This window comes from Natator depressus, chromosome 3 (genome assembly GCF_965152275.1).
Source record: "Natator depressus isolate rNatDep1 chromosome 3, rNatDep2.hap1, whole genome shotgun sequence".
NCBI lineage: Eukaryota > Metazoa > Chordata > Testudines > Cheloniidae > Natator > Natator depressus.
Window position 1 is genome coordinate 167089387 of NC_134236.1, and position 23929 is coordinate 167113315.

Sequence of the window (23929 nt, forward strand, 5' to 3'; positions counted from 1 at the left end):
TGAGGCGGTTTTTGGTAATTGTGAGTCCATGATTCTAGGTTACAAAGTATTACAAGGAACCCAGGAGGCTCAGAACAAGGATGATGTTATTTCATAGCATCAGTAAGTGACTCAGTGAAAACACACAGAAGATACAAGCCTGTGCCCTACAGAGCTTACAATCTTGACTGTCTTGTTGTGTTATCGTTTTTTATTCTAAACTATTGACCTTTGTGTCATCGATTATATTTTAACCTTATTTTATTTATAATTCACCCTATAAAAGAAATGCACCCATTGCTTAAGACTCTGACCCTTTTCACTTTCATTGCCAGTAGTTATTAATTTTCAGGACTAAAAAATTGTACTAAGAGCATTACAGCACAAGAAAGAGAAACCATCCCTGCTCCAAAGAGTTTGAACTTAATTTGAGATGTGACACAACAAGTGAGGGTACCAAGCAAACAGACAGAAGGAAAAGGGAGAGAGGAAGTATCATTATCCTTCATTTTTAAAAATGGGAAACTGAGACCCAGAAAGGTAAAGTGACTTGCTCCAGGTTGTGCATGTCTGTGGGTGAGTCAGAAATTGAAACCAGGTCTGCCAAGTCCTAGTCCAGTGTCTGAACCATACAGACAACTTAATCCCTGAATTTAAAAGTTGGTTTCAGAATCATAACTGAAATCCAGATCCGAATTTTGAGGCAGGCATCTACCTCTACAATGGGTTGAACCAAAGCCCAGATCCAAACACCCGAGAATTTTGGGGAGTTCCAGATCTGGATCTGAATTTTGTGTATTGAGCGTCTCTATGGCTCCTGTTCAGTAATGACTAATGGGACTAACCACACAGGCTTAAGTAGCTTTCAAAATCAGGGCCTATGTAATGGCTTATTACAACAATTTATAACCCATTGACAACACCCCCCCAACTGTTCCCCTCCACACACACCCTTCTTTTCCTCCCTGTGACTGGAGGGATGTTAAGGGGCCACTTCCCCTTGAATGCTCCCTTCAAATAGGCATTCACTACTTATGCTAAACAATCTCTTCCATCTTGTATTTAGCTGTGATACTCTGAGGCCTATGTAATGTTTACACTGTGCACCTCACAGTGGCAAGGTGCACTGTGTAGCCGCTCTTTGTTGGAAGGAGAGAGCTCTCCTGCTGACAAAATAAAACCAGCCCCTATGAGAGGCGGCAGCTTTGTTGGGGGGAGATTCTGTCCTGCTGACAAAGCGCTGCCCACACGGGGGCTTTTCGTCGGTAACACTTTTGTCAGTCGGGGTGTGTTTTTTTTCAAACCCCTGACCGACAGAAGATATACTGATGAAAGCGCAGTATAGATATAGCCTATGTTTTCCCAGATCTGAAGAGCTCTGTGTGAGCTCAAAAGCTTGTCTCTCTCACCAACAGAACTTGATCCAACAAAAGATATTACCTCACCCACCTGGTCTATGTCATTAACATTCTTCATGTAAATAAGTTGAAGCAAGTTCAGGTCCTGGCACAAAATTTAAAGGATGTGGGTATTCATTTTGATCTGCCTGGGGTCAGGGGAAATGATTTGTATAAAACTGATCATGCAACAAACTGATTTTAATGATGGGTTGGTGAGTAGAACTGAGTTACGGGGGAGGGGATTGACTGTGGCTGGAGGTGGGGTCTATTAATCAAATGAGGCAAGGAGAACTGACTTACTGCCAAGGCAAAATGGATCCTGTCTGGGTGGGGCTGGTTTTGATTTGTCTGAGGAGGGAGGGAAAGTGTGAAGATGGTGAGCAATCAATTTTGAATCTGGTGGGGAGGAGAGTTGGTTTTGATTTTTGAGGTCCCCGGCGGGGGGGGGGGGTGGAAGCGAGACGGAAGATGATTCCCAAGATGCCTTCCCTAACAGTCTACACTAGGAAACCATTTTGCAAACCCATGATATACAGTAGAAAGAAATGCACACACAAAGACAGTCCCAGATTTACAGTCGCCCACCAACGTAGAACAGGTGGCTGTAATATAATAAAAATGTGTCGCAAGGAACTAGTCATGAATTTTAAAAACAAAAATGCCTACAGACAAAACAGAACTGTAGTGATGCTCATCTAAAACTATCTAATTCAAACTATTTTAAACACCGGGGATTACAGAACAAGGGTCTGCTCCTGCAATCGCTTACACAGACAGTAACTCCACTAATGGTGAGTCATCCCAGTAGCAAATCCTTCAGCTAACAGTGTTTAGCTAAAAGTTTGCAAGATCAGGTCCTAAAGACACCAAGCCCAAACAACGGAGGGATGAGTGCAACGGCATTACAGTAAAGCAGTGCTGCAGCATCCCCATAGACCCAGCCAAATCCTTGCCATTTTGTTTGGACTGACCAGGCAGGATTTTCAGCTCTTTGAGTATTTCAGACTACTCCAGGGAGCTGGAGAGTTTCTTAATTGTAGGGCTGTCTCTTTTTTTATGATGATTATGAGAAAGTGCTTGTGTGTCAGTGGAAATAGATTCCCTAGTACCTCCTCTTTCTTTAAGCCCCACACTTCCCAAGCATATGATTCATAACAGGCTAAGGAAAAGATTTTTTATGCACAGCCCTTACTAAAACCAAACAATGCAAATGCAGGTTACTTTATTTAAGATTTCAGTAGTACAGGAGCAATAAGATAAAGTTAAGATAAGATGATAGAAAACACCTAAACTTTGGGGAGCTTTGGATCCTGACCTAAACTTTGCAGCTAGGATCCATCCATCTCTATTAAGAGTTTAATTAATGAGTTACATCAGTCTGACCATTCCTTAGACTAAAAGAAAGCGCAGGTGGGGAGGGAGGAGACAAGAAGGGAGAAAAACAGGGATAAACTGTTTATTATAATAAAATGGTTTCCTTGGTAACTATCTTTCTAACTGTGGTGATGTTGCTATTATTTTAATAATGAACAGAAAGGTTTGATGTGAAGTTACATAATCCAGGCTTACGATCCAGCGTCTGCTCCATTGGCAAAGCTGACTCCAGATCTTAATGGCAGACGGCAAACCTCAAAAGGCTCCATTGTTCTATTTGGATCTGAAAGCTTGGATGCTCTCAACCATCTTCCTAGGGAGATGTGCACTTGTGCTGCTGAATTACCAACCTGCTCACACATGGCGGATTTGAAAGTTCACCTCAAACTCCTTTGTTACTGACTTTGAGCTCCCTTTCGGCGACACTGTGGGGAAAGGAGCAGAGAAGGGGATGGGAACAATTCCAGTGAGAAAACAAATCAAATCATGAGCCTGGTTTTGAACTGAACTGGTTAGACACATAAATGTGTGTGATTTTGTGTACACAGTTGCCACAGTTGTGCACATAACCATAGCTGCTTGCACAAATGATCACTTTGATAACCGGTCATTTATTCTTGCCAATGCCTGTGAATTTCCATGGCTAACACCTAGTAGCATCCACTTGTGCCAGCCTTACTTGGGAAGGGGTGTTTCTTTTATCTCCAGTACTTAGCAAAACCTTAGTAAGAAATTTTTTTAAAAAAAATTGAATCCCCTTGGAAAAAAAAAAGTTAAGTTACATCAGTCCTACAAAGGGTTATTCACACATGGAGCCAATGTATAGGCATGGGTGGCAGGTATCGAAGGCCAGGGCAGGCTAAGCCTCCCCTGACCCTGGCTGTGGCTCCGCACCAAGGCCATGTTCTTCCTCTACCCTTAAGCCAGCGGCGGCACCAGCCCATGATGCTCACCCTAATTGATGGCACTAAGTAAATAATAAAAATTGTCCTCTGGAACATTAGCATTTCAAGAACCCCATGCACGGGCTACTCCATCACTTGCCACCAACTTTGGTCCACCCAAGCAGTATGTTATTCAGCAGTCAAATGGTCACACACACACACACACACACACAAAATCACATTTCAGTTACAAATCAGCACTCAAGCAAGGAAATTCAAAGCTAAAGCTAACGCACCATGCTTAACATGGCCCTTTCTACTTCATGACTGCAGGAGTTTCAGAGCAGCACACCGTGTTGCATACACCACACAACATGTGCTGCTCGAATACTGTATTCACCACACAATGAATTAAGGGTCAAAGGAGTGACCTTTGAACAGCTTTCCATCAATTCTTTAAAGAAACGCCACATGAAGAAACGTAAGCCCATAACAACAAGGCTGCAAGAAGCAGTGGCAAACTTTAATTAGCAGTGAAATCAATAACCTCACATGATATTTTGTAATTTCTGCCATCATTTTTTTCAAACCTGAAGAGTCATTTTAGTATCTTTGTACTTAAAACAGCATCCATGTGGTTTAGAGAGGCAGGTGTTATTGGATATTTATTGTAAGGGGCTTCATGTGGTTAGAGGTCAAAGCAGAGTACTTTCATTTGTGCACCACAACTCTGCGATCTCCTTCTGTCACTGGGTAGCCCTATCTTCAAAACTTTAATATGGCAATTACTGAGGATGTTCTTGCAGTTATAAGACACAGAAGTCAGAGAACTGAGACCTGGCTCTGGGTTCTGTCCCAAACTTCCTGTGTGATCTTTGCTAAATCGTTCAGGCCGAAATTTTCAAAAATGATCCACTCATTTTGAGTGCTTCCAATTTTGTGTGGCCTTGTTGAAACTCCTGTGGGCTGATTTCCAAGGGGCTGAGTTCCAGCAACTCCCACTGACTTTTCCCACAACTCCCAAAATCAGGTTCTGGGAATTTCAAGTAGGTCACCCAAAAAACTGGGGCATCCGTAATTATTGGGAAATGTTGGTCTTTAACCTCTTTTCTTCAGTGAATTAATATGTAAAATTGGGATAATGCTTACTTGTCTTGCCGAGGTGTTGGGAGACAGAGAGGAGCACTATCAACTTCTATTTTGACTACTGTATCAGGTACTTATATGGCCCTCCATTACCATAGTATTGGAGCACCTCAACAGCACTGTGAGGTAGGGAAGCACTATTATCCCCATTTTGCACATGTGGAGTGAAGGCAAAAAGAGAGGCTAAGTGACATGCCCAAACTCACACAGGAAGTCCGTGACAACATAGGGATTTGAACACAGACCTCCCAAATCCTGGTGTAGGGCCATAGTCACTGGGCCATCCTTTGCCTCACCCAGCCTCTTCATTCTCCCCTATGGTTGCAAATAACAGCTAAGATAACCAAAACTGTTAATGATTAGAGAAATATTATATATATTATATTAGAGAAAGAGAGAGAGAGAGTTTGTTTTGTGTTTACATTGTGCCCTTGACACCCCAGTTTGTGAATATTCACTTTCACTCTTTCCCACTAAATGGTCACATTCAATTAGTTTTTGGGAGAGTCTTTCACACAACAGGAAGAAAGAGAAAAATATTTTTACAAAATAGGAGCATGCAATTCTAAAAGCACAAAAGTCAGCAGGAGAACTCAGAGCCCGGGCTAAGGACTTGAAACTACTTTAATTCATTTTGAATTTACTTTGATTTCAGATTGATGGTACCACTCGAATTCATTCATGTTTGTTAGGAGGAAAAGGTGCACAAAGTACTATTATTACCTAAAAATAAGTTTTTAAGATCTCCAGGAGTTTAGTATTTTCTTTTTTCTGTTTGAAATCAGTTGCATGTCTACTATCAACAGCAAATGAAAATAACTTAAGGCCCAATTCTGTCCCAGTTATTCATGTTGATTAATCTCTCATTCCAGCAGTTAGTTTCACTGATGGCCAAAGGACTAGTTACAAATTAAATAACTAGTCAATATGAGTCAGGGTAACAGAATCCAGCACTCAGCAAATAACGTGAGCGATGTCTCTAAACACACTGCTCTCAAAGTTAATTGTTCTCACTGAGTTCTCACTTATATTTCCAATGCAGCACTGCAGCTTTAGCGATACCTGATCTAACCTCAAGCGTCTTGACATATGCAAAGGATGATGTTTAGGATAATATTATCATCATCCTTATGAAAAGTGAAAAAGCTTTTAAAGTAATTTACCATCTACCACTCTGCTTGGTGCTAGTTAGTGCACACACAAACACATACCATAAACTGTAATGCATCAAAACATCTCAGCAACAGTCTTCACTGAACACGCCCTCGAAAGCACTATGCTTAATTAAAGGAAAAGCGTTGTCAGCAGGATGGTGGGAAAAAAACTTTAGGTATAGAGTAAAACAAGAAATACAACTCACAGATGTTAATCATCTAGTTCTTTAATTTTATGCTAAAACAGAAGTGCACCCCATTTTAAGAGGATGTTTCAGATCCTTCTCCCTAAGTATAGCAAGGATTAGAAATGGTAAAAAGTGAGGGGGAAATACAAAAATATACCAATGCACCTGTCTCTTGTTTTTTGTTGGTTTTTTTTGAACCACTGACACAAGACAGTAAAATTCAGCACTAAAAGGAATGACCTAAATCCTTCGCTGTCCAAGCTTTCACTTCACCGAATACTAAATTGCAACGCTGCCTGGTTCAACCGGACAGCATCAGAATGAACAGCAAATACAGTGAAATTGGAGGATTTTATAAAATCCTGAGGGGCCCGATCCTACAAGAGAAAGAGCACCCTCGTCTCCCATTCTCTTCACAGTAAAATTAAAAGGTGTTTAGAATTTTGTAGATAATAACTAGCCCCTTGCATTGCATGTAGAACTGAACCAGCAGCAGATCACAGGTGCAATATGCTCTCAGAAGTCTGCCTTCTGTAAAATGTGGTGTTCTGCTCCAAGTGAAGCTTCTGAATTGCCTGAACAAGTACCGGTAGCTTTGATAGAACACGTTGCAGTAGTTTAGTTATGGGGTGACAAACGCATAGGTAATTGTGGCAAGGTTTGCCTGAGAGGAAAGGGCACAAATGCAGGCAATTCAGCACAAATGTGATGTGAAATCAAATGAGAAAATTAATCAGAACTAACATGGGATGCACTAACACCTTTTCCTTCTTGTTTTTGACGAATTATAATTTTGTTTATCTATTTTATTTCTTCTGCTTTATGAAAGGCACCAATGTGGGACTCTAGGTGCCAAGAACCTTATTGTGAGGGTCTTTCAAAACACTGTGTGATGTGTCTAAGTCTTTGTTGGATCCCCAGCTGGCAAAGTACCCAGGCTGTTCCATTACCTCATTGTCCAAGAAATTCACTGTAGAACTCTGCAAGAGTCAGTGGCCAAAAATATCCACCAGAAAACAACAGTGCAGACAATTCCCTTTGATTCAACACCTTTGTCCTTGGCGAGAATTTTTAAATGTACCCATTTGGGAACTATTGATCCTTGGTGTAACTCTGCTTGTTTAAATGAAATTATACCCGGGGCGATTATGGCCCCATGACCATAAGCTGGAAAAATTTAAGCTTGCAGAGACGTTGACACACAAAGAAGAGAAGAACCAATCAGCTCCAGAAAATCCAGGGATGCCTTAGATGACACTCTCTGTTTTTCCTGGGTTTTTGTAATATATTGTTGCATATCAGTTACAAATGTATGAAAACATTAAAGTTGAGCCAAATACAAAATAAGCTAATATCTTGTGTTTTCTGAAAAATGCAAGCTTAATTAGAGTTTAGGTAATTAAAGCTTTCACAGTTATAAAAAATACAATACAGCCATTTATGCAAAGCTGCCATTGAGCGAGATTTCAGTAAACTACCATGTAATGTGCAGAACGTTAAAATTTTGCTCCCAATTGAACCGCCTGCAATGCAAGTTCTCTTCCTAAATTTCAGGCTCATGCACCATAATTCTTCTGCCTTGTGGATTTAAACTCAGTTGCTTTGTCTTCATTTAAAAATAATGAGCAGTTTCCATGGGATGTATGTGCTGCCATGCCCCTCCCACTCCTTAACACCTACAGGCTGATTCACAAAAGCACAGCTATCCTATGTGGGTATATGTAGACATAAATACATATGAATGTCTGTTATAGCGTACATGGCTAGCACACACAATATATAATTAAGGTTTAAATTTACATTCTAAGTCACTATTATTAATTGTCATTATTACTTAGAACTGATACTGTGCTTGGGGCTGTACAAAACACAAGGACAAAGACAGCCTCTGCCTCAAAGAGTCCACAGAATGAGGGTATGTCTATACTGCATGCAATCCCATGATTGCAGTATAGACATACCCTAAAATGGCAAACAAAGGCTCCAATCCAGTAGCTTCCTGAGTGCGGGTGGACTCCTGTACCCATCTGGAGCCACACTGGCTTCACCAAAAAAGTTCTAAGCTTGGGACTAATGACAGGGCATAGAAGGCTGGCACTGCTGTGGGGCTCTCAGAGAAATAGCAACAGGAAATGCAAAGAATCATTCTGACTTTGATGATCAGGAACTGACAAAGCAGCTGCAAAATCTTTCCAAAACAATACAGATATTGGGCCAGATTCTCTACCTCAGTGGTTTTCCTCTGGGGATATGCAGAGGTCCTTCAGGGAGTACATCAACTCATCTAGATATTTGCCTTGTTTTACAACAGGCACATAAAAAGCACTAGCGAAGTCAGTAGAGACAATGACTTGTTTATACTGCTCTATACACTATACACTGAAATGTACATACAATATTTATATTCCAACTGATTGATTTTATAATTATATGGTAAAAATGAAAAAGTCAGCATTTTTTCAGTAAGACACTTTTGTATGTTTCTGTCTGATTTTGTAAGCAAGCAGTTTTTAAGTGAGGTGAAACTTGGGGATACAAAAGATAAATGGGACTCCTGAAAGGAGTACAGTAGTCTGGAAAGGTGGAGAGCCGCTGCTCTAGCCTGTGGACAGCCCCTTTGTACCACTCATGATAAAAAGGGGGCTGTAAGCCCGATGCAAATAGCCAGCAGAGAATTCTCCTGGTATAGGGAAACCGCTTGCTAGCGAATCTATACTGCTGCTGGAGCCTGCCTCTGCCCCCACTTTGTGGCATAGGGACCATGCTGGGGCAAGAAGGGACGTATCTGGGCGGAAGGAAGCATGGCAGATTTCTATTCTGCTGTCCCAATCTATGTAATTTATAGAGGTCTGGCTGAGGGGCACTGAGGCCAAGACTGGCCCTCAGAATCCAGGAGCAGATTCCGGCTCCCTTCCATCCCACCCTTCTCTCCAGCACTGAACAGAGATCTGTCACAAGAGAGAATCTGCCCCTACATCTTCATAACCACGAGAAAGGTTAATTTTATGACAAAGAATGGACTGCGGCAGACTGACTCAGACACCTGTGTAGTATAGACCATCATTCTGACTGTGCCCATTACAGTGCCTTCGGCAGAACAGATCTTTTGGAAACTTCAGCTGACCCAGAGCTACTGGAGGGCTTCAGTGAGTCAAGAAATATTCTCAGGATCTGTGATTATATCAGTAGGCCACTACTTGACAGAAAGCCCTTCCGTATGGCACTCCAGTCGATGCATTTGTATGTGTAAAAAAATCAGAAAGGTGTCTGTGAAACTTTAACCTGTCTGAGTTTAAGGTTCTTCAGGCAATAGGTTAAGACAATGTCTGTTTTAAAAAAAAGATAGAATCTGTCTATTTTATTTATAGGGGAACTGGAATTTCCATGTGAAAAACTGAGATCCTTGTCCTGAAGAGGAAGTTAGTGAATAAGTGATTCATCCCTATATAACTGAGATGTCAATAAAAAGTTGTGGTTAAATGGGGCTAGGATAAACAGTATTGTACTGTACACTCACTGAGTGTTAGAATTGTTGAAGGAGAGGGGATTTTACATGATTCATTCTTTGGTTTGTAGATTTCTTCCCAATGCAGTCTGAGATCTTAATAGAAGCTAATAGGGCTGGTTTTGGCTTTACAGCACTCATGGAGTGCTATTACACGGTCTTTATTGACAAAAATTGACAAGGCTGTGCAGAGTGACAAGAGGTATGAAACATCCCATTAGAAACCATCAGAGCTATGCCAAACAAGTTCAGCAAGAGAAACTAACTTCCTAGAGGGAATGCCTATCTTCTAAAGAGGAGTGGGGAAAATCTTAATACCTGACCTACTAATTACCTCAGAGGAAAGTTTGCAGTAATTAAAACTAGTTTCAAAACTTTTTGTAGATAATTGGGCTTTAAAAAAAAAATCACTAACCGATGATTTTGTTCTATTTTTAAACCCTCTGATTCTCTCTTGGCAATCAGTGGGGGGAAAATCCAACCTGGAAGTTTCCTTCATTTTTATTTACATATAGCCTTACCTGCTCTTTTGTCGATAAATTGAAATCTGGATTTGCAACAAAATAATGATAATATACAGCTGCATGGGCAGATTGCAAAAAGCAAAGAGCCCGACAACAATCTACTGTGGAGCTATAAGAGATTTCTAACTTTCTTTACATCAACAAGTTTAAAAAAAATTGTCATGCAGCTTTTAATTGCCATTAATAAAGTGGAGATAAAGCCCTCTGGGTCTTAATCCCAACACTGTGGTGTTGCAAGTTAATTATATATTAGCCAATACTGTATATCATGAGCTCAAAGAAGGGTCAGAAAGAACATCCCAGCCCAGGTTGGGGGTGGGGGCTATATTCTATGGGTAACCTTTAGCCCGCCCGGGCTGTCAATCAACAAGCCACATGCATGGCTACTGAGTTTCTGGTAAACCTCCTTTCACACCTATGAATTCTGTCAATTATCATCCATTATCAGCAGTTCTTTCAATAGCTACATGGCATCTATAAATTGAGTGAATTGCTAGATCTCAGTAGCAGAGGTCAATGACTCTGAGCTATTGTTTTTAGTGGTTAGACGAGTACTTGGAGAATTATTGATCCACTGCTGTCCTTTTGGATATTCTTGTAGGACCATACAAGATAAACGACTATTTGTTTGACTTAGCTGCAAAAGACCAAAAAAGATTTATAAGGAAAAAAATATGAGAACTATAAGTTAGATATAAAATAGTCGGAAGGCTTTCAGAGGAACACTGTTGTTCATGAATTAGGCAAAAGATCCACAAAGTTCGGATTTGTAGCCCAAATTTTGTACTACAGCACCTCGCATAATGAGGCCCCAAAACTGATGTGGGACCTCTGGGCACTATTATCATATAAATAACAAACAATCTGGGTCTAAACTTCAGCAAAGTTCAGGAGTGCTTTGATCTGGGCTTGTGATTCAGACCCACCTCTCATACTGACTGGCCAGCATGAGGATGAACTGAGAATCAAGAGCATGAGGCCATCTTCCCTAGCTTGCTGAGTACGTAGAATTGAAGTGCAGAACCGTGCCTCCACTGAATCATTTTTCCACATGAACTAATTCACCTTTGTTAATTTACCCGCCTTTCAATGGCTCTGTACAGCCATCACAAGTGAAGACAGAGTCACCACCCCAATCTCATGGATATCTGTGTAAATCAAGAGTAGTGTAAATTAATGGAATCACATCAATGTAAAGTAAGTGTATGGCCTGGTCTACCCTAGGGTTTTAGCTGTAGTGTAAACCCATGGCACAGACATGGTTTACACTCGTGCAGTGTGATTTTACATTACAATCGCATGATACTGTCTTCAGGGTTCTTAACCATCTCCACGAGTAACCCTGTAGTATCTGAATCACCACAGTGAAGAACAAGGTTCTGATGTTCATGAAGTTCCATTGGCCACAGATGATGTTTTGAGAAAATATAGGCAACCCGCACTGGCGCCATTTACCCTGCTTTCAAACCCTGGGATAAACTGCACCAGTGCAAATCATGTTGCACTGTTGTAAACCATGTCTACACGTGGCCCAGCGTAGCTGCACCCTAAAATGCCAGTGTAGACAAGGACCCTGTGTAAGTATAGTCTGGTCCAGACGGTCTGGTGAGATAGAATGGTCCAGCAAGCCTGCAAAGTTTCCCAAATCAGTATTTGCAGCCGGTGGAACTTTGCATCATAGTTAGTTTGGAAAACAAGAATCCCAGTTTGCAAAAAATGTCAGCGGTTCAAGAATTGCTTTCATTCTGCATTGGAACAAAGCAAAGCCCTTTTAATGTTTTTCATGAAAAAAACAAGAGAGAGACTCCCACCCCAGAAGAACCTGGTTCAGAAGAGACTTGAACCCTGGTCTACCCCAGCTCAGGTGCATGCCATAACCACTGGGCTGTGGCTATAGAATCAATCAACCTCTCCCAATCTCTACTTTGGAACTGTTCAACTTTGCATAAAAATAAATAATCATTGAGCCAGAAAAATAGACTGTTTAGCCTGGAGGGGGCACTCAAGTGAAATGTGGGAGAGCCAGGTTCAAATCTCCAACTTGCCTGATTCTCTCTCTGGCCCAGTGAATATTTCACAGATCCCAGCTCAGGCTGATAATTGGGTATCTCACATTCCAGGGGCATGCCCCAACCACTGGGCTGTTAGCTATTCAGGGGGCAGTTGGTCTCTCTCCCTCCCAGACCACTGAAACCAAAACTTGGCAGTTTCAACAAATCAGAATTTCCAATGAAAAATGTGTTGTTGAAAAAGAATTCCCCACCAGCTTTAATCACGACCTTCTTCTGCAGTGTGGTGAGTCATGCTCAGATACGACACAGACTGGAGCCACCACAGATCGAAATAATCGTGATGTTGTGATGCAAATGTAATAATATCAAAGTCTGTTCCACTGGACAAACGGCTAAAGGCAGAATTCCTTTTTGTACTATAGTGTCTAACCAGGTCAATTTAACTATTCAGAGAAGATTGACAAAAAAAGAAAAGAAAAGAAAAAGAAAAAGAAAAGTATCACAAAGCCCCATCCAGCTTGTTTCTTTACCATGGCCTTCTTGTGGGAAGAGGGATAGCTCAGTGGTTTGAGCATTAGCCTGCTAAACCCAGGGTTGTGAGTTCAATCCCTGAGGGGGCCATTTAGGGATCTGGGGCAAAAACTGGGGACTGGTCCTGCTTTGAGCAGGGGGTTGGACTAGATGACCTCCTGAGGTCCCTTCCAACCCTGATATATTCTATGAGGAAGGATACTCTTGTAACTAACACACACTGAAGGACCTGGAGCCAGAAGGCATGGATTAAAGTTCTGCCACAGACAGCCTGCGTGACTTGGGCAAGTCACTTAAGCTCTTGATGCTTCAGTTTCCCCAGCTGTAAAATGAAACAGTAATTAGCTCACTAACTCACAAGCCATTGTGAGGCCTAATTCATTAGTGTGTGTAAAGAGTTCTGAGATCATAGAATATCAGGGTTGGAAGGGACCTCAGGAGGTCATCTAGTCCAACCCCCTGCTCAAAGCAGGACCAATCCCCAATTAAATCATCCCAGCCAGGGCTTTGTCAAGCCTGACCTTAAAAACTTCTAAGGAAGGAGATTCCACCACCTCCCTAGGTAACGTATTTCAGTGTTTCACAACCCTCCTAGTGAAAAAGTTTTTCCTAATATCCAACCTAAACCTCCCCCACTGCAACTTGAGACCATTACTCCTTGACCTGTCCTCTTCTACCACTGAGAATAGTCTAGAACCATCCTCTTTGGAACCACCTCTCAGGTAGTTGAAAGCAGCTATCAAATCCCCCCTCATTCTTCTCTTCTGCAGACTAAACAATCCCAGTTCCCTCAGCCTCTCTTCATAAGTCATGTGTTCCAGTCCCCTAATCATTTTTGTTGCCCTTCGCTGGACTCTCTCCAATTTATCCACATCCTTCTTGTAGTGTGGGGCCCAAAACTGGACACAGTACTCCAGATGAAGCCTCACCAATGTCGAATAGAGGGGGACGATCACAGCCCTCGATCTGCTCGCTATGCCCCTACTTATACATCCCAAAATGCCATTGGCCTTCTTGGCTACAAGGGCACACTGCCGACTCATATCCAGCTTCTCGTCCACTGTCACCCCTAGGTCCTTGTCCGCAGAACTGCTGCCTAGCCATTCGGTCCCTAGTCTGTAGCTGTGCATTGGGTTCTTCCGTCCTAAGTGCAGGACCCTGCACTTATCCTTATTGAACCTCATCAGATTTCTTTTGGCCCAATCCTCCAATTTGTCTAGGTCCCTCTGTAACCTATCCCTGCCCTCCAGCGTATCTACCACTCGTCCCAGTTTAGTATCATCCGCAAATTTGCTGAGAGTGCAATCCACACCATCCTCCAGATCATTTATGAAGATATTGAACAAAACCGCCCCCAGGACCGACCCCTGGGGCACTCCACTTGACACCGGCTGCCAACTAGACATGAGCCATTGGTCACTACCTGTTGAGCCCGACAATCTAGCCAACTTTCTACCCACCTTATAGTGCATTCATCCAGCCCATACTTCTTTAACTTGCTGACAAGAATACTGTGGGAGACCGTGTCAAAAGCTTTGCTAAAGTCAAAGCCAAAGATCCTTGGATGGAAGCTGCAAAGTATTATTATTAACATGATAAACCTGTTCAGATAGAACAGTTCTCTCGTCTGACTAAACTAGTGTAGGCCTGCTCCTTAGGTTGACTCATTAGCAAAGCTCTGCTTTTGAGTTTGTTGGGCCTGAGTTTTCATCTGGTTGAAGTTGCAGGAGCAGAGAGTGATGATTTGGGTATTCTACACGTTTAGTATTCAGACCTCGGTGCTCAGTTGCCTTTAGCATCTTCCAGCTTCAGGGAAGTGTTGTGCAGCTGCTGTGAATGTGAGAAGCAGAGACCACAAAATCCTGAAAGAATTTAGCCATGAATCAGATACCTGCATGTAGGCCCAATCCTGTAAAGTGCTGAGTGCCCTCAGTTACCACTGGAGCCAATTCATCTGTAACCTAAATCCATCAGTAAGAGTGATGCACTCAAAGTCCCAGTAGTATTGTAAGCCAGTCTTGATACAGTTCTTATGCTATTTCCTCATCAAGATTTTGAGATCTTGACTCCAGTGGGACACAAGGGTGCTTGACACTCTGGCAGGATGGGGCTCAAATAGCATAAACTCACCATTCATCAGATGGATATCCGTAGTCTAGTTGGGTTTCATCCTGCTAGGTGTGTATCAACTGCAGTTGCCGCAGGTTTCTCTAGAGAAAGAAATCAAGAGGAAAGATCATTGTTTCCCTGACAATTTGCAAGAATATCTGAATTAAAAATGGAAGTTTTGTCATTTGCATGGCAAAAGGAGAGGGGAAAAAGAGGAAGTATTGTTAGGTGTTGGTAATGTAAAAACATAAGTATGCCGTTATTTATGTAATTAGTTATTGCTTTCATTATGGGTGCAGTCTTAATGGTTATAGTATTTATGTATAATTACCTTAATATTCACTGAAATTTCCAAGTAGCTCCCTAATTAACTGTCTCAAATATATAATTACATTGCATCTTTACGCAAGACTTGCCTAATTAATGTAGTTACACCACTTCTTTTGTGAATGTGCATTATTAAATGCTCTTTGCATCATTCTTCTGACTTCTTGTAATTCATGCTTTACAAAAATTAAGACCTTGAATTAGAAACCTCCATGAGCAACTAACTCCAAAAGCAAGCGCCAGATGACACCTTTTCTTGGGGGGAGAAAAAAATTCTTACTAAGCCTCATTACAGCTTCCCATTACAAAAGCTTTCCATCTGGATGTGAAAGAAATCCCAGGTAGCACTGGTTTTTAAGAGGAGATAGAAAACACTACGTGGGGTTTGAAGAGAAGAGCTAACTGCCAGAAACGTGCCCAAACTTTGAAAGGCCTGCTTCCCCTGCCAAAAGCTACCTGTCAGGGGGCTGAGTTATGACACGATACTGCCCCAACAACTTAGCAATATCCAGCGGGATTTTCAAAAGCACCCAAGCACCTTACTCAATAGCCACAGGGCTTACAAAAATCTAGAGAGTAGGGTGCTTACTAGTACTATCTATTGTGAAAAGGGGAAGTTCCATAGGGGAAGGAGCTGCCTGCCCCCATCTTTTGGTGAACCCAAGAAAGACTGGCCAAGATTGGCTTCATAAACTTTTTACTCACACCTTTAGATAGACAAAAGTTGTTTGCACAGACATTTCGATAGGCAAGAGGGTGAGGAGCTCTTTGCCACCACCTGTTGGTGAACAGCAGAAAGTACAGCTACGGAGAGTTTATTTGCATAATAAGTCTCTATCCCAGGGATCAGCAACCTTTGGCACATGGCCCATCAGGGTAAGCCCCTGGCGGGCCAGGATGGTTTGTTTACCTCCAGCGTTCGCAGGTTCGGCCGATCGCAGCTCCCACTGGCTGCAGTTCGCCGTCCCAGGCCAATGGGGGCTGCGGGAAGCGGCGCGGGTCGAGGGATGTGCTGGCTGCCGCTTTCCACAGCCCCCATTGGCCTGGAGTTACACCAACAGCAACTGGGGTTCCTTTTGTGGTAGGGGCCTGAACTATTGGAGCATGAGCATGTGAGTGGTATCGACATTAAGTTCCAAATACCCAGGCTGCGCTGTCTGAGGTGGCCAGGCTCTCTGATAGTACTAATGCTAATGGAAGGAAAAATAAAGATGTGTTGTTTTCTGGTTTTTAAATAGATACAAATGTCACTACTGCGGGATTCTCCCACATTTGAAATGTGCTCTGCAGTAAAATCTAGTACAACCTCAATCCAACTCCACTTCCCGTCACAGCTCCCCATATGCTATATCCCAAGCTATAACCATCACAATGTACCCCTGGAGCAGTACCCTCAGCATCTTCCCAACATCCCGCTCCACTTCCTGCAGTTTGGGATCCAATGCAGATCCATGGAGGCCAATTTCTTGCTATGGTTCAGATCATAGAATCATAGAATAATAGAGTACCAGGGTTGGTAGGGACCTCAGGAGGTCATCTAGTCCAACCCCCTGCTCAAAGCAGGACCAATCCCCAGCTAAATCATCCCAGACAGGCCTTTGTCAAGCCTGACCTTAAAAACTTCTAAGGAAGAAGATTCCACCACCTCCCTAGGTGACGCATTCCAGTGTTTCACAACCCTCCTAGTGAAAAAGTTTTTCCTAATATCCAACCTAAACCTCCCCCACTGCAACTTGAGACCATTATTCCTTGACCTGTCATCTGCTACCACTGAGAACAGTCTAGATCCATCCTCTTTGGAACCCCCTTTCAGGTAGTTGAAAGCAGCTATCAAATCCCTCCTCATTCTTCTCTTCCGCAGACTAAACAATCCCAGTTCCCTCAGCCTCTCCTCATAAGTCATGTGTTCCAGTCCCCTAATCATTTTTGTTGCCCTCCACTGGACGTTTTCCAATTTTTCCACATCCTTCTTGTAGTGTAGGGCCCAAAACTGGACACAGTACTCCAGATGAGGCCTCAACAATGTCAGATAGAGGGGAACGATCACGTCCCTCGATCCGCTGGCAATGCCCCTACTTATACATCCCAAAATGCCATTGGCCTTCTTGGCAACAACGGCACATTGTTGATTCATATCCAGCTTCTCGTCCACTGTCACCCCTAGGTCCTTTTCTGCAGAACTGCTGCCGAGCCATTCAGTCCCTAGTCTGTAGCGGTGCATGGGATTCTTCTGTCCTAAGTGCAGGACTCTGCACTTGTCCTTGTTGAACCTCATAAGATTTCTTTTGCCCCAGTCCTCTAATTTGTCTAGGTCCCCCTGTATCCTATCCCTACCCTCCAGTGTATCTACCTCTCCTCCCAGTTTAGTGTCATCTGCAAACTTGCTGAGGGTGCAATCCACACCATCCTCCAGATCATTTATGAAGATATTGAACAAAACCGGCCCGAGGACTGACCCTTGGGGCACTCCACTTGATACCGGCTGCCAACTAGACATGGAGCCATTGATCACTACCCATTGAGTCCGACAATCTAGCCAACTTTCTATCCACCTTATAGTCCATTCATCCAGCCCATACTACTTTAACTTGCTGGCAAGAATACTGTGGGAGACAGTGTCAAAAGCTTTGCTAAAGTCAAGGAACAACACGTCCACTGCTTTCCCCTCATCCACAGAGCCAGGTATCTCATCATAGAAGGCAATTAGATTAGTCAGGCATGACTTGCCCTTGGTGAATCCATGCTGACTGTTCCTGATCACTTTCCTCTCCTCTAAGTGCTTCAGAACTGACTCCTTGAGGACCTGCTCCATGATTTTTCCAGGGACTGAGGTGAGGCTGACTGGCCTGTAGTTCCCAGGATCCTCCTTCTTCCCTTTTTTAAAGACAGGCACTACATTAGCCTTTTTCCAGTCGTCCGGGACTTCCCCGGATTGCCATGAGTTTTCAAAGATAATGGCCAGTAGCTCTGCAATCACAGCCGCCAACTCCTTTAGCACTCTCGGATGCAGCGCATCTGGCCCCATGGACTTGTGCTCGTCCAGCTTTTCTAAATAGTCCCGAAACACTTCTTTCTCCACAGAGGGCTAGTCACCTCCTCCCCATGTTAGATCTCTAACCACAGGTTACAAAATGCCTGGCTGGTGCTTCACTTCCTTGTAAGGTGCCTTCTGCTCCCACACGCTCCTATGCAACCAGTCTGGTCCAGCCACTAGATCCCTTCCTTGTCCCTTACATTGGTTCCCCAGGCCTCCCATTCTGCCTCCAGGAGTCAAATCTCATAGAATTACATGCTCATGCTGTGGCTGAGGGATGATTTACTGCATGCTCCTACGTGTATACTGAAAGAATTGGCAGTTGCCCTTATTACCGATGGTCATCATCTCCCATTGTTTCCTGTGGGGCTGAAGCCAGGCTGCACTCAGCTCACATGACTGTTAAACGTGACAATTAGACTGCCCTTACTAAAGCTGGCCACCTCCTATACTCTATGGTTTGGATACTGCAGAAACCTGAGGAGGTGCGTGTGGATAGCAAAAAAGAGAGAAGGGGGGAAATGAAATAGGAGATTAATAGAGAATGTGAGGAATAGAAGGCAGTTATGGAGGAGTAAGGGAAAATATGGGGTAGGTGAATGTATAGGACAGCTGGTATAGGACAGGAGGAGACTGTGGGGCACAAGAAGAGAGATGGAAAAGGAGGGAGACAGGTTAATGATGAGTGAAATGGATGAAGAGGAAACAAATAACACCTCCCCAGCAACCTCTCTTCTGGGTTCCTGGTGGAGAGATCATTTCTTTTCTCTGGAGACAGAGAAACCACCTATGCCAGAGATCACTGGTAGGATTGGATGTAACAGATGAGAAAGGTGTGTTTGAACCATATTGCTTGTTTTTGTGCCCAGGAAACATCTGTGGGTTGGCACCCAGAGTTCAAGGTAGAGGGTGGTTGCCCTTAGGACAGGAGCACTCACTCAGGGTACACACTTTAACTGTACTTTTCATCACATTTTCAAAGTGTTCAGCAAGTAACTGTCAAATACAGGAAATGTAGGCATATCAAACCAAGGGTATAGCCAAGAAAAAGGAGCCCAGGACAGATCGAAGCCCTTAACTCACACACAAATCACTAAGCACCAGCGTCAGGATATGAGCACTATACAAAAGTGAGCAGCCCGCTGGTAGCCAAGGGATTATTCATGTAAGTAAGGGTTTGCAGGATTGGGCTCTAAAACTGCAGGCCAACATTTTCAAGAGGAGGAGTCTAAAGTTAGGAGTCTAAAGTTACCTAAGTGCCTGATTTTCAAGAGTACTGGGCCCTCAACAGCTGAAATTGACTTCAGTGGGAGCTGCTGCTGCTCAGCACTCTTAGAGATCCGGCTACTCATTTACTCTATTCGACGTTGGTGAGGCCTATTCGATGTTGGTGAGGCCTCATCTGGAGTACTGTGTCCAGTTTTGGGCCCTACACTACAAGAAGGATGTGGATAAATTGGAGAGAGTCCAGCGAAGGGCAACAAAAATGATTAGGGGTCTGGAACACATGACCTATGAGGAGAGGCTGAGGGAACTGGGATTGTTTAGTCTGCAGAAGAGAAGAATGAGGGGGGATTTGATAGCTGCTTTCAACTACCTGAGAGGTGGTTCCAAAGAGGATGGTTCTAGACTATTCTCAGTGGTAGAAGATGACAGGACAAGGAGTAATGGTCTCAAGTTGCAGTGGGGGAGGTTTAGGTTGGATATTAGGAAAAACTTTTTCACTAGGAGGGTGGTGAAACACTGGAATGCGTTACCTAGGGAGGTGGTAGAATCTCCTTCCTTAGAAGTTTTTAAGGTCAGGCTTGACAAAGCCCTGGCTGGGATGATTTAATTGGGGATTGGTCCTGCTTTGAGCAGGGGGTTGGACTAGATGACCTCCTGAGGTCCCTTCCAACCCTGATATTCTATGATTCTATGGCCCACATACATGCAATTAGTGGGGAATTTTCAAAAGCTCTCCACTTTGGCCTAACTGTTCCTATCGATGTCGAAAACATCCTTGACTTCAATGGGAGCACAACTGGGCCAGTCCTGAGTACTTTTTTTTTTTTTTAAAAGTCTTCTGACTTTAGGCACCAATTGTTTGAAATCTTGGCCGTATTGTATTACTCAACACTACTTTTATGGCATTGTCTACCACTACTCTTATAAAGGAATGTTTAGAGCTCCTTAGCAGTCTCATGAGACTGTATTTATAGGTTTAAGTATTGGATAAACATTAATAGCTTATAATACCATTGTATTGTTAACCAAACATTGACTTTTTAAAACAAACTCTTGCCCATTAAGATGGAAGTTAATATTTATTATTTTGAATAAATACACTAATCATTTGTGCTCTCAGTTCACTTATGCTTTAATATGGTAAAAAATGGCTAGTTCTGCAATATTTTAGTTTGATACTTTTTAGATATTGGGAGAATGTGTTTTATTAAACATGTGACATGTGCATGGAGAATATAGTCTCTCTCCAATATGGGATTTTTCCATTGCTTTTTTTTTCTTCTTCTTCTTCTCAATTTTGTAGTACGCAAAGAGTGACCGAAATAGCCAGTCATATAACATCTGGGAGACAAAAGACATACAGGAAAATACAGCAGAAGGGGAAGATTCATGAAAACAGGAAACATTAAGAGGAGAGTGAAAATATGTCAAAACAAAGGAGGTAATAGACCGTCAGGGTGAACAAGGTCACCAATCAGCAGAAGTTCCTCAAGAGTCTTCAGAGACTCGTAAGGTGACGTATTCCCCACGCAAAAGAGCAGGAACCTTTTTAACCTCCATTTTACACACACTATAGTGGTCTCCCTTTAAACATGCCAGTTTTTCCCTAGAGACAAAGATTAGATTACCTCCATTTTTGCAGTATGCCCTATATAGAAAACACTTTTAACAAAACATTGAATATTGAGGTAATATTATTGTGTTATCAAAGACAATTGGTTACGGTTATAGGTGCCCAGTGCATATGTTATTTAGAACTAAACCAAATTCTGCCAAAAAAAGTATTTGCAAATACTCAAACTTGAAATGGCTGTTTGGTTCAACCGTATCTGTTGCCTCTTTGCAAATCTCAGTCAAACAGTTTTTTGTTTGGACAGATATTTGGGGAATAGCTGTTCTTTGCAAACACTCCCATATTCACAAGTGGACAGTAGTAGACATTCTTCATTTTATTCTTCAAAATGGTTTCACCATTCAATCAGAGAGCAGAAACAATATTCTGTGCACACCAAAAAGAAATAGTGGATATTCAAAGTGAACAGTTTGCAAACAAACCCACAGGTTGAATTCTGTTCATCTATACTATTCAACCAGTACTTCAGAATGACACATCCATTTGCAGAAATCAGGACATGGTACAACATGAGGAGCTGTGAAAACAAAGGCCATTGGGCAAGAGATTAAGTTGGCTTTAAAGACAGTCAAGGGACAGCTTCTGTCTGCTTTTCTGAGTGGTCCATATAGAGGAAGCCATTGTAAGAAGTTATCCACTCTTGAATCTGTATAACTTTAGACTGAAAAGCAACCAAGTATCATCTGTACAAAGAGAAGCTACTTGTGTGATTTTTGCCAGCCATCTCGCAGAATTTGACGGAAGGAATTAGAAATCTCATTGCTTTGTAACAAGTCACAATCCTGATTTGGGGGGGGGGGGAATCAATGATTTCAGGGTGATTTAAAAAAAACTTCAGTAGAACCTCACTATTTTATAATCTATACCAAACAAATTGTAAATTCTCTCCACTTCTTGACAAAGATTTTCTAAGGCACAAAGGGTGTTTAGATACTTAACTCCCATGGACTTTCAAATGGGAGGTAACTACCTTAAGGCTATTGAAGCTTTGAAAATCTTCCCCTAGTAGCACAGTGATAAAATGAGGTCTTCTCCTATGCCTAAGGCTTTGGCACTTTTAATATATGTAAGTACCTTTACTAGTACACTATGAAGCATCAAATCATTAAAATCAAACTTCACTTGTCAAAATGAAAGAAGAACATTGTGATACAATCTTTTTACTTTTTTTTTTATTCTGTTCCAAATACAGACACATACTGCATCTTTAGGATATTAGTGCAGCCTAGCAAGAGTTTACTCTATCAATAAATTTTTTTTTCTAGTCAGTGGCTTCAAAAGACACACCTAAAAGGTAAGTGTTAGAGAGGACACCAAAACCATATGTATGGTATACAGATCATTCTCTCTACAATTATATCGTTTCCAAGGAATCAAAATTATTTGAACATTGGAGAAAAGAGTAACTGGGGTGCAAAGGTTAAATAAAAAATTAGAGACCTTATAAAAGTCATGTTTTATTGTGAAATCCCTTGCAATACATCTTAATCTCAGTGATATGGATTATAAGAGATGGTTGAGATCATATAGAGATCATATGAGATGGTTGAGTTCAGAATCCTGACAAAACGAAGAAAGGAGAGCAGCAGAATACGGACCCTGGACTTCAGAAAAGCAGACCTTGACTCCCTCAGGGAACTGATGGGCAGGATCCCCTGGGAGGCTAATATGAGGGGGAAAGGAGTCCAGGAAAGCTGGCTGTATTTTAAAGAAGCCTTATTGAGGGCACAAAAACAAACCATCCCGATGTGCAGAAAGAATAACAAATATGGCAGGCGACCAGCTTGTCTTAACAGAGAAATCTTCAGTGAGTTTAAACACCAAAAGGAAGCTTACAAGAAGTGGAAACTTGGACAGATAACTAGGGAGGAGTATAAAAATATTGCTCGAACATGCAGGGGTGTAATCAGGAAGTCCAAAGCACAATTGGAGCTGCAGCTAGCAAGGGATGTGAAAGGTAACAAGAAGGGTTTCTACAGCTATGTTAGCAACAAGAAGGTGGTCAGGGAAAGTGTGTGAACCCTTACTGAAAGGGGGAGGCAACCTAGTGACAAATGATGTGGAAAAAGCTGAAGTACTCAATACTTTTTTTGCCTTGGTCTTCACAGACAAGGTCAGCTCCCAGACTGCTGCACTGGGCAGCACAGTATGGGGAGGAGGTGAGCAGCCTTCAGTAGTGAAAGAACAGGTTAAGGATTATTTAGAAAAGATGGACATGCACAAGTCCATGGGGCCGGATACAATGCACACAAAGGTGCTGAGGGAGTTGGCTGATGTGATTGCAGAACCATTGGCCATTATCTTTGAAAACTCATGGCGAGATCGGGGGAGGTCCCGGATGATTGGAAAAAGGCAAATCTAGTGCCCATCTTTTAAAAAGGGAAAAAGGAGAATCCAGGAAACTACAGACCAGTCAGCCTCACCTCAGTCCCTGGAAAAAATCATGGAGCAGGTACTCAAGGAATCCATTTTGAAGCACTTGGAGGAGAGGAAGGTGATCAGGAATAGTCAACATGGATGCACAAAGGGAAAGTCATGCCTCACCAACCTGATTGCCTTCTATGGTGAGATAACTGGCTCTGTGAATATAGGGAAAGTGGTGGATGTGATATATCTTGACTTTAGCAAAGCTTTTGGTACGGTCTCCAACAGTATTCTTGCCAGCAAGTTAATGAAGTATGGATTGGATGAATGGACTATAAGATGGATAGAAAATGTGACATTGCACCCCATAATGCTTTATAGAAATACACTTATGAATGTAAATATGACATAACTGGAATATGTTTTAAGCTACATATGCCATGTAACATATCTCTGCAAAGGTTATGATCTACTGAATATATTCATCCTTTTTATACGCATGTGTCATTTTTGTATTCGAAGTTATGAATATTGGCTG

The 23929-nt window shown here is 42.3% G+C and overlaps 1 long non-coding RNA gene across 1 annotated transcript in view; it reads right to left on the reverse strand.

Moving 5' to 3' along the window:
- The window catches only part of LOC141984179 (uncharacterized), a 111663-nt gene that overhangs the window by 63320 nt on the left and 24414 nt on the right, over window positions 1–23929 (reverse strand). The window contains exon 2 of the long non-coding RNA XR_012638676.1: window positions 14828–14907. This is a non-coding gene — a long non-coding RNA (uncharacterized LOC141984179). The remainder of the gene's footprint in view (window positions 1–14827; window positions 14908–23929) is intronic.